Source organism: Neomonachus schauinslandi, chromosome X, assembly GCF_002201575.2.
Source record: "Neomonachus schauinslandi chromosome X, ASM220157v2, whole genome shotgun sequence".
NCBI classification, from domain to species: Eukaryota; Metazoa; Chordata; class Mammalia; order Carnivora; family Phocidae; genus Neomonachus; species Neomonachus schauinslandi.
The window spans coordinates 69,914,073-69,924,591 of NC_058419.1; positions in this window are offsets into that span (position 1 = coordinate 69,914,073).

Here is a 10,519-nt window from a genome sequence, read left to right on the forward strand (position 1 = left end):
TTCAGAGAAGACAAAGATTAATTAGACCGGGATCCTATCCCCAGCAGGCTCCCAGGCTACAAGGGGAGACAGACCAGTGCACAGTCCTAAGACAGGCAGAATGAAATAAATATATCCAGTACTATGGGAGAGCAGAGGAATAAGGAACTCATTTCCAGTTTATGGGGAGGTGTGTGTGCTGAGTTCACCGAGGGCGGTGGCATTTGACCTGGGCCTCAGTAACTGGGAGGGGTTGGGGGCCCCCGACCCAATCAAAGCCACAGGGAACGGAAGTGCGAGGCTGAGGTTTTCCAGCCAGGGAATGACAGGATGCAATCTGTTGCTTCAGGGAGGAGACCCCCCCACACAACAGTATAAAGGATGGGGGCGGGGGCAGGTAAAAACTGGGGCTGATAGATTCTGTGGGCCTTGATGGGGGCCACGGGGATAAAGAAGGAAGAGGGAGGATGGATTCAGATATTTTGAAGTTAACATCTGTAGGATCTGGGAGAGAGGGAGAAAGTGAGCATGAATCCCAGGTTTCTAGCCTTGCCGATTGGAGAGTGGTGGTTCTTGGGTTTTTTTTGTTTTTTTGGTTGTTTTTGTTTTTGTTTTTTTTGCCGGAGAGTAGGAGTAGGACGGGATTGGTAACAAGTTGAGGTTTTGGTCATGTTGGTTGGGTTCGAGAGTCTCCTGAAAGACCTCTGTCCTGGTTGTGCAACAGGGCGGAAAGAACACCCAAACTTGACTTTCTACTCACAGCTCTGCCACTCAAACCTTTTAGAGTCTCACCTTAAAAATGCATTCATATTCTGCCCCGACTTTCTCACAGACCCGTTGCAAAGACCACATGGGAAAATGGGCACGAAAGAGCAGTATCAGGGTGCCTGGGTGGCTTAGTCAGTTAAGCATCCCACTTGATTTCGGCTCAGATCACGATCTCGGGGGCGTAGGATTGAGCCCCGCATTGGGCTCCACGCTGGGCATGGAGCCTGTTTCCTGTTCTCTCTCCCTCTCCCTCTGCCCATTCCCCACCCTCCCCCCAAAAAGAAAAAGAGCAGTATGGATGCTAGATACTACCATATACACTAGACAGTTGGAAATGTGGGTCTGAGGCTTAGAAGAGAGATGAGGTGTTATTTTTTATTTTGGGGGCTTTATCGAGGTACACTTGACATATAACAGTATAGGGGTTTTTTTAAAGAATTTTATTTATTTGACAGAGAGAGAGGCAGCGAGAGAGGGAACACAAGCAGGGGGAGTGGGAGAGGGAGAAGCAGGCTTCCCGCTGAGCAGGGAGCCCGATGTGGGGCTCGATCCCAGGACCCTGGGAACATGACCTGAGCCGAAGGCCGACACTTAATGACTGAGCCACCCAGGCGCCCCAGAACAGTATAGGTTTAAAGGCTATGGCTATGCTGATTGGATACACTTATATATCGCAAAATGATCACCACTGTAGTTTAGCTAACACCTCCAGCCCGTCGCAAATTACCATCTCTTTTTTGAGGGCGAGAACATTTAAGATCTACTCTCTTAGCAACTTTCAAGTGTATAATATAATGTTGTTAACTAGAGTCACCATGCTGTACATTAGATCCCCAGAACTGATTCATCCTATAACTGGGAATTTTAGAGGCTTTGACCATGCCTCCTCGTTTCCCCCACCGCCAGCCCCTGGAAACCATTTTACTCTCGTGCAATATTTGTCTTTCTCTCTGACCTCTTTTACTTAGCGTCATGCATGAGATGTCAATTTAGAAGTCATCTGCAAAGAGCTAGCTAGCTGAAGCTCTGGGATTGGACAAGATCACTAAGGGAGAAACTGAATGAAGAGAGAAGAGGACAAAACAAAAAAATGGTACCTTGAAGAGTATCTCCAATTACCCCGTGGAAGGAACAGAGAGGGAAAGACCAGAGAAATAGAAGGAGCCCCAGTCTACCAGATGCCAAAGGTCGAACCACCTGACGCAAAGCTGTCCTCATTCCCAGGCCAACATGAGGTCTACTAAATTTCCCTTCTCCCATCTTCACCAGGGCCTAAAGCCGTCTGGCTCTCTTCCTTCCTTTCCCTCCTGGAACAGAGAAGAGTCTGATGTCATTAGTTCAACTAGATTTCTACTCTGTGCCTAGCCTTGTGCCAGTTGTTAGGGTTACAAAGCTGAGTAAAAAGGCGGGGTCTGCTCTTGAGAAGTCCCCAGTCTGATAGGGAGGGAGGACCAGGGCTGGGACTAGGGTGAGGCAATGAACGTATCGAGGGAGCAAAATACAAGGGGGCCCTCACTGTCAGGGTCATGCAAGTACAGGATAGGCATTTGCAAAACCCTGAGAGTGAGCACCTCCTTAAACTTTGCACTCTAGCTGCCTCAACTGGCTTAGCCTAGTGGTGACCCTGGAGAAGTTTCATGTGTCAAGAAAATAACCAGGGTTACAATGTAACTGTTGCTCCTTCTCTCCCAGGAAATCAAGAAAACCCACAGAGGTGACCTGGGAGCTGGGTTTCCATGAAGAGTGAGCTTACTTTGTCAGGCAGAGTGGAGGTGTAGGGATCAGCGTGCACAAAAGGCGTGGAGGTATTGGGGCGCCTGGGTGGCATAGTCTGTTAAGTGTCAGATTCGTGGTTTTGGCTCAGGTCATGATCTCAGGGCTCATGAGATTGAGCCCCACATCAGGCTCCACGCTCAGCTCAGAGTCTGCTCCAGACTTTCTCTCTCTCTCCCTCTGCTCCTCCCCCCTGCACTCATGCACAGGCGCTCGCTCGCTCGCTCGCTCGCTCTCAAAATAAATAAATCTTTTTAAAAAAGGCATGGAGGTATACGAGAACACACAGTGTCTTTAGGGGTGGGTGGTTGGGCCGCAGAAAAGATAGAGGGCACAGTAAAAAGGGTGAGAAGTTGGGGTAGGTGTTGCTGGGAAAATGGGGATCAGGGTGTAAAAGGCATTGAATGCTGTGCCACGCCCTGCTAGGGTGACCAACCATCTTACTTTGCCTGGGACTTTCCCAGTTTTTTTTCGTAATTTTTTTTTAGAAGTAATCTCTAAGCCTGATGTGGGGCTCCAACTCAAGACCCTGAGATCCAGACTCGCAGGCTCTACCGACAGCCAGCCAGGTGCTCCCAGGACTTTCCCAGTTTTAGCAATGAAAAGCCAGCATGCTGGAAAACTCCTCTGTCCTGGCAAAGCAGACCAGTCGTATTGTATCCTCAAAGTGGTGGAAAAGCGTTAACGGATTTTCACACAGAATCGGCAAGATTCATGCTTTAAGGGGACCCTCGCATGTCTGGATGAGGTGGAGGAGGACTGGGTCTGAGGAAGCCTGGGGGGCCCAGTTACAGAAATGGCTAAGAGCAGCAGAGGGAGAGGGAGAAGCAGGGTCCGCAGAGCAGGGAGCCCGATGTGGGGCTCGATCCCAGGACCCTGGGATCATGACCTGAGCCGAAGGCAGACACTTAACCCACTGAGCCCCCAGGCACCCCAGTAAATGTTAGCTTTTATCATCCAAATGATCAGTTAGGAGATCATTGCAAGGCCTGAAGGAAGGCGGGAGCGCAATGGGAATGCTGAGGGGGAGAGGGGCTTGAGAAAGATTTGGGACACGGAATTTCCAAGACCTTGTTTGTTGGCTGATTTTATTTTCACGTGAATGATTTTTAGTTGGCATGAATTCTCCAGGGAATCTGCATTTTCAGACTAACTGTAGAATGAAAGGCTTTGTCTCTTGAAGGGAAGCTGGAGGGGAGATGGAAAGGGCCAGGAGGACACCGCTGGAAAACAAAGTATGCCTTTGAAATCCCTAAGGTTAAGGCAGAGAAACGGTGGCAGTTTCAAAAGTTGATCTTGATTTAATGGTTGGGAGGGTAGGGTTTTTTTGGTTTTTTGTTTTTTTGTTTTAAGCAGTCCCTACGTCCAACGTGGGGTTCGAAGTCACAACCTAGAGATCAAGAGTCACATATTCTACCGACTAAGCCAGCCAGGCGCCCCTTTTTAAAATTTTTATTTTTTATTTTTTACTTTTTTTTAAGATTTTATTTATTTGACAGAGAGAGACACAGCGAGAGAGGGAACACAAGCAGGGGGAGTGGGAGAGGGAGAAGCAGGCTTCCCGCGGAGCTGGGAGCCCGATGCGGGGCTCGATCCCAGGACCCTGGGACCATGACCTGAGCCGAAGGCAGACGCTTAACGACTGAGCCACCCAGGCGCCCCTTTATTCTATTTTTTAAAAGATTTTTATTTATTCATTTATTTGAGAGAGAGCAAAAGTGAGAGAGATCACAGAGGCAGAGGGAGAAGCAGACTTGCCGCAGAGCAGGGAGCCCGATGCGGGCCTCGATCCCAGGATCCCAGGATCATGACCTGAGCTGAAGGCAGATGCTTAACCGACTGAGCCACCCAGGCGTCCCTGATTTGCTTGCTTGCTTTCTTTTCCTTCTTTCCTTCCTTCCTTCCTTCCTTCCCTCCCTCCCTGTATCCTTTCTTTCTCTTTCTTTCTTTCTTTCTTTCTTTCTTTCTTTCTTTCTTTCTTTCTTTCTTTCTTTAAGTAGGCTCCATGCCCAACGTGGGGCTTGAACTCATAACCCCGAGATCAAGAGTCACATGCTCTACTGCCTGAGCCAGTCGGGTGCCCCTACTTATATTACTTCTAAGTCTGGTAATAAAGTTTAAAGTTTCAGACTATGAATGAGACACATCCTTTTCATTAAAGCGACATTAAGAATTGAGACACTCCCCTCACAGCCATCCTCCCACATATATGTAAATATGGTCATGCGTAGTGTGACATGCGTAGTGTGACATGCGTATGAAAACATACAGATTTCCTTACTGAAGCAAACGCACACGGCCATTGACAACTAACCAGTCAAGAAAGCATGTTATTGCTTTCTTTGGGTAAAAAGCCAGTAGTGGAATTACTGGATCATATGGTAATTCTGGTTTTATTTTGTTTTTTTATTTTTTGAGGAACCTCCATAGTGTTTTCCACCGTGGCTGCACCAATTTCTATTCCCACCAACAGTGCGTGAAGGTTCCCTTTTCTCCACATCCTCACCCAAGATGCATTATTTCTTGTGTTTTAAATTTTGCCCATTCTGACAGGTGTAAGGTGATATCTCATCATGGTTTCAATTTGCATGTCCCTGAGGAGTAGTGATGTTGGCCATCTGTATGTTTTCTTTGGAAAGATGTCCATTTGGGTCCCCTACCCATTTTTACTCATATTATTTGGGGTCTTCCTGATGTTGAATTTTATAAGTTCTTTATATATTTTGATTATTAAGCCCTTATTGGATATATTATTTCAAAAAGATATATGCATCCCTTTGTTTACTGAAGCATTATTTACAATAGCCAAGATATGGAAGCAAACCAAGTGTCCATCAAAAGATGAATGGATAAAGAAGATGTCACACACACACACACACACACACACACACACACACAGAGGAATATTATTCAGCCATAAAAAAGACTGAGATCTTGCATTTGCAACAGCACGGACAGAGCCAGAAGCTATAATGTTAAGTGATATAAGTCAGTCAGAGAAAGACAAATATTTCACATGCACATAGAATTTAAGAAAGAAAACAAATGAACAAAGACCAAAGAAACAAACCGAAAAATAGACTCTTAAATATACAGAACAAACTGATGGTTGCCAGAGGGAAAGTGCGTGACGGGGGGGCAGGTGGAGAAACAGATAAAGGGGGTTAAGAGTACATTTATCTTTTTTAAAAAAGATTTTATTTATTTATGCATTTATTTATTCGAGAGAGAGAAAGAGAGAAAGAGCATGTGCACAGAGAGGGGGAGGAGAAGAGAGATAAGCATACTCCCCACTGAACAGAGACCCCTACGCAGGACTCGATCCCAGGACCCTGAGATCATGACCTGAGCCAAAGGCAGATGCTTAACCAAGTGAGCCACCCAGGTATCCCAAGAGTACATTTATCTTGATGAGCATTGAGAAATGTATAGAATTGCTGAATCACTATATTGTACATCTGAAACTGATATAACACAGTATGTTAATTATACTTCAATAAATACATGCACACATGCACACACACACATATGAATAAAATTCCAGGGGGAAAAATAATAAAGTTGAATGTAAAAGTAAAAAAAAAACAAAACATGTTACTTTGGTGAGACAGAGGTTAGCTCAATATCTGAGAGATTCAGTGAATACAGTTGACCCTTGAACAATATGGGTTTGAACTACATACATGGGTCCATCTCTATGTTGATTTTTTTCAATAAATACAGCACAGTACTGTAATGTATTTTCTCTTCCTTATGATTTTCTTAACAACATTCTCTTTTCCCTAGCTTACTTTATTATAAGAATGAAGTATATAGGGGTGCCTGGGTGGCCCAGTCGTTAAGCGTCTGCCTTCGGCTCAGGTCATGATCTCAGGGTCCTGGGATTGAGCCCCACATCGGGCTCCCTGCTCGGCGGGAAGCCTGCTTCTCCCTCTCCCACTCCCCCTGCTTGTGTTCCCTCTCTCTGTCTCTCTCTGTCAAATAAATAAATAAAATCTTTAAAAAAAATAAAATAGGGATGCCTGGGTGGCTCAGATGGTTAAGCGTCTGCCTTCGACTCAGGTCATGATCCCAGGGTCCTGGGATCGAGCCCCACATCGGGCTCCCTGCTCTGTGGGAAGCCTGCTTCTCCCTCTCCCACTCCCCCTGCTTGTGTTCCCTCTCTCGCTGTCTCTCTCTGTCAAATAAATAAATAATTTTTTAAAAAAAAGAATGCTGTATATAATATATATAACATACAAAATGTGTTAATCCACTATGTTATGGGTAAGACCTCCAGTTTCTGGTAGGCTATTAGTAGTTAAGTTTGGGAGGAGTCAAAGGTTATACATGGATGTTCGACTGTGCAGGGGCTCAGTGCCCCTACTCCCGTGTCGTTCAAGAGTCAACTTAGTTGAAGGATGGCACAGGTAGTGAAATGAAATAATAATGTGACATACTTGTATAGAACTTAACTATGGGGCGCCTGGGTGGCTTAGTCAGTTAAACGTCTGACTCTTGGTTTCAGCTCAGGTCATGATCTCAGGGTCGTGGGATCGAGCCCCGTGTAGTGCTCTGGGCTCAGTGTGGAGTCTGCTTGTCTCTCTCGCTCTGTTCCTCCTCTGTTCATGCTCTCCTCTGTCTCTCTCTCTCTCAAATAGATAGTCTTTTTTTAAAAAAAGAACTTACTATCAACTGGGCACTGTTCTAAGTGTTTTACATATAATTATTATATCTAATTCCCACTATAGCCCTTTGATACAGGTACTATTACTATAAATGTTTTACCGGTGAGGAAGCCAAACTAAGTAACTCGGCTAAAGTCACACAGGTAAGGAGTGGAGCATGCTCTTAATCATTATGCTACACTGACTTTCCAGAGGCGTTCTGGTTGAGATGGAGAGCCATCCTGGGGCACCTTGCTGGCTCAGTTGGAGGAGCATGCTACTCTTGATCTCGGGGTCGTGAGTTCAAACCCCATGTTGGGTGCAGAGATTACTTAAAATAAATAAACTTAAAAAAAAAAAGTGGAGAACCATCCTGTGTAAATGACCCTTTCTCCATGAGGTCCACTGTCAGATCATTCTGCTCTTTCTTCCATAGGTCATCATCGTCCTTAATACATCTATTTGTGCCAAGGGCTGCCCTGACCTGGATCTCCTCAAGATCTTCACAGTCTGTATGAGTACCAAACTGCCAGTCAGTCTAAGTTAAGGTTCCTACATGGGATAGCACAGAGTCGAAGCTCCTGTGCACACTTCTAGGTGTGGTATGAGACCCCCTCATGGACTGGCCCCAATCTACTTTGCCAGTCTCACCACCTACTATGACCCTCCACCCCATCCCATGCATTCTCTGCTCTAGTCACACTGAACACACCCTACTCTTTCTAGACTCTGAACCTTTGCACGTGTCTGTCTCCACTTCACTACTGCCCTTGATCCAACAGGCTAAGCACCTACTACGTGTTAAGGTTACGCAAGTGATTGCCATACAATTCGAGAAGTACTCTAATCGATATACGCTACAATGTACCACAGGAATTCAGAATCAGGGGAGGACTCATTCTCTCTGAGGGACTTGGTGGGGGACACAGCGAGGGGAGAAGAGAGGTGAAGCCTTCACACGGGAGATGACATCTGAGCTGAGTCTGGAATGATTAGGAGTCTGCCAGTCAAGGAAAGAGAAGGAAACCTCCAAATCGTCTTTGGCTCCTTCATCTCCCCACGCTCAGACATGAAGTCCTACATAGATTTTATATCCAAAGTGTGTCTCACATTTGTCTCCTCTTATTCCTTCTGCCACTGTCCTAGTCGCACGGGCCCACTTGGGCCATTGCAAGAGCTCTGTAACTGGTCATTCCGCCTCTCATCTTTCCCATCCCCAGTCCGCTCTCCATGTGGCTGCTGGAGTCAGCTCCCAAGCCACAAATCTGAAGGCAGCACTCCTCTTCTCAAAACCCTTAGTGGTGGGCGCCTGGGTGGCTCAGTCGGTTAAACGGCTGCCTTCGGCTCAGGTCATGATCCTGGGGTCCTGGGATCGAGCCCCGCATCGGGCTCCCTACTCAGCGGGAAGCCTGCTTCTCCCTCTCCCACTCCCCCTGCTTGTGTTCCCTCTCTCGCTGTGTCTCTCTCTGTCAAATAAATAAATAAAATCTTAAAAAACAACAACAAAAAACCCTTAGTGGTTTCCACCACCGGTAGGACAGTCTTAACCTCTTATAGTGACACCCAAGGCCCATCACAAGCTGGTCTTACTTTCTCTTTCCTGTCTCCCCTCTGGCCATTCCACTCCTCCAATCCTCCACGGTAGATTATCTGTCTCACTCAAGGCGGCATCCCACCCTTTCAGATACCCTGTCTGTGTCCTATGCCCACCTTATTCTCCCTCCCTAGAATGCCACAGTCCTTTCCCCTGCCTGACCGGTTCAGCCTGGCCTCATCCAGGAATCAAAGGGGGTCCAGCTTGGGAGGCCTTTCCGGCCCCTTGTCTATCATAGGTCATGTCTGGCGTTTGCATATTGTGGAATCAGGAAATGGAGCAAGCATTCCCCACTAGCCACCACTGTGTGCACCCAGGCTATCTGATTGGGCACCTGAATCAGCTCATGGTTGCCATGCCAATTCTCTGTGGATACTGCAGCCTGCTTTGAAATCCTAACCCGGTTGTCGGGGGGCCTTGACTATTCGAGGGAGCCATTCCCCTCATCCAGGAGCTGCCTCTTCTCCTTGCCCCCAGCTCCTAGTATCTCTGCACACGGATGCCTCCTAAAAGACCACAAATGTCCCTAAAAGCACCAGTACCAGGAGAAAGAGTGTGTAAGAAGCTCCTGTTACTCGGCCTTTTCTGCCCCCAGATCAGATCCCTTGAATATGCAACATCTCTTGGACCTTGGTGTTTGGGCTGCTGTCCACTCCCTGCGGGAGCCAACCCTCTTATCAGCCCACACGAGCCCCAGCCTAGCTGAACCAGCCTCACTCCTTTCTGACTCCCTGCAAGTTCTAGCATGCCTTCGGGCTGTGGTCTCTGTGCGTCTGCTAGTATCCTACCTTACTTTGCAGTTTCTAACCAGCTTTTAAACACATCTGATTGGATTCTCACAAAAGTTCTGGGAAAGGAGAGGTAGAGAGGGTGTTATGCTCCGTATATTGCAGACGAAGAAACTGAGACTCAGGGTAGGTATCCTGTGTCCAGGGGGACAGAGCTCACAAATGGCAACCCCGGTCTCCGTATTGCAAAGCTTTCCTTGCTGCCACCACCACCGGTCACTCCGTGGTTTGACTGTGTGGCAGGTGCTACGCCCACTCGCCTCGCATTTCTCCCCTACACACACTCTTGTGACAAGCCTCAGATCAAAAAATCAGTCCTGGGTTAGCCCTCCCTGCAACACTGTGTACCCCAGCTCCCCTCAGGGTCCTTTGGCCTGCTCCCATCTGGTTCACAGGATGCAAGGGTCAGTGTCGTCCCTTTGGCTGTATAGCCGGCTCGTGGCTTTATTGTCCCACCACTGCCCCCTGGGGAGGAAAGCCTTGATCTGGAGTTGGAGCCTCTTTCCAAGGGAGATTCTCGTAGTAGAGTCGTTTGGAGAGAAACTCGGTGCCTGAGGCGATGATGGATTTCGCGGTTCTCCACGTGGGGAGGGCAGGAGGTTCTTGTGTGGAACCGGGAGGACATTTTTATTTATTTATTTTTTTTAAAGATTTTATTTATTTTTCCACAGAGAGAGAAACAGCGAGAGAGGGAACACAAGCAGGGGGAGTGGGAGAGGGAGAAGGAGGCTTCCTGCTGAGCAGGGAGCCCCACGCGGGACTCGATCCCAGGACCCTGGGATCACGACCTGAGCCGAAGGCAGACGCTTAACGACTGAGCCACCCAGGTGCCCTGGAGGGAGGACATTTTTAAAAAGAAAATCTTTTTCTTGATGGCCTTTTGGACAGAGAAGAGATGCTCTGTGTTCCTTGTGTTCTGCTGGTGGTGGTGGGGGGGGAGGATTTTGATAAGAAAAGGGATCTCTCCCACC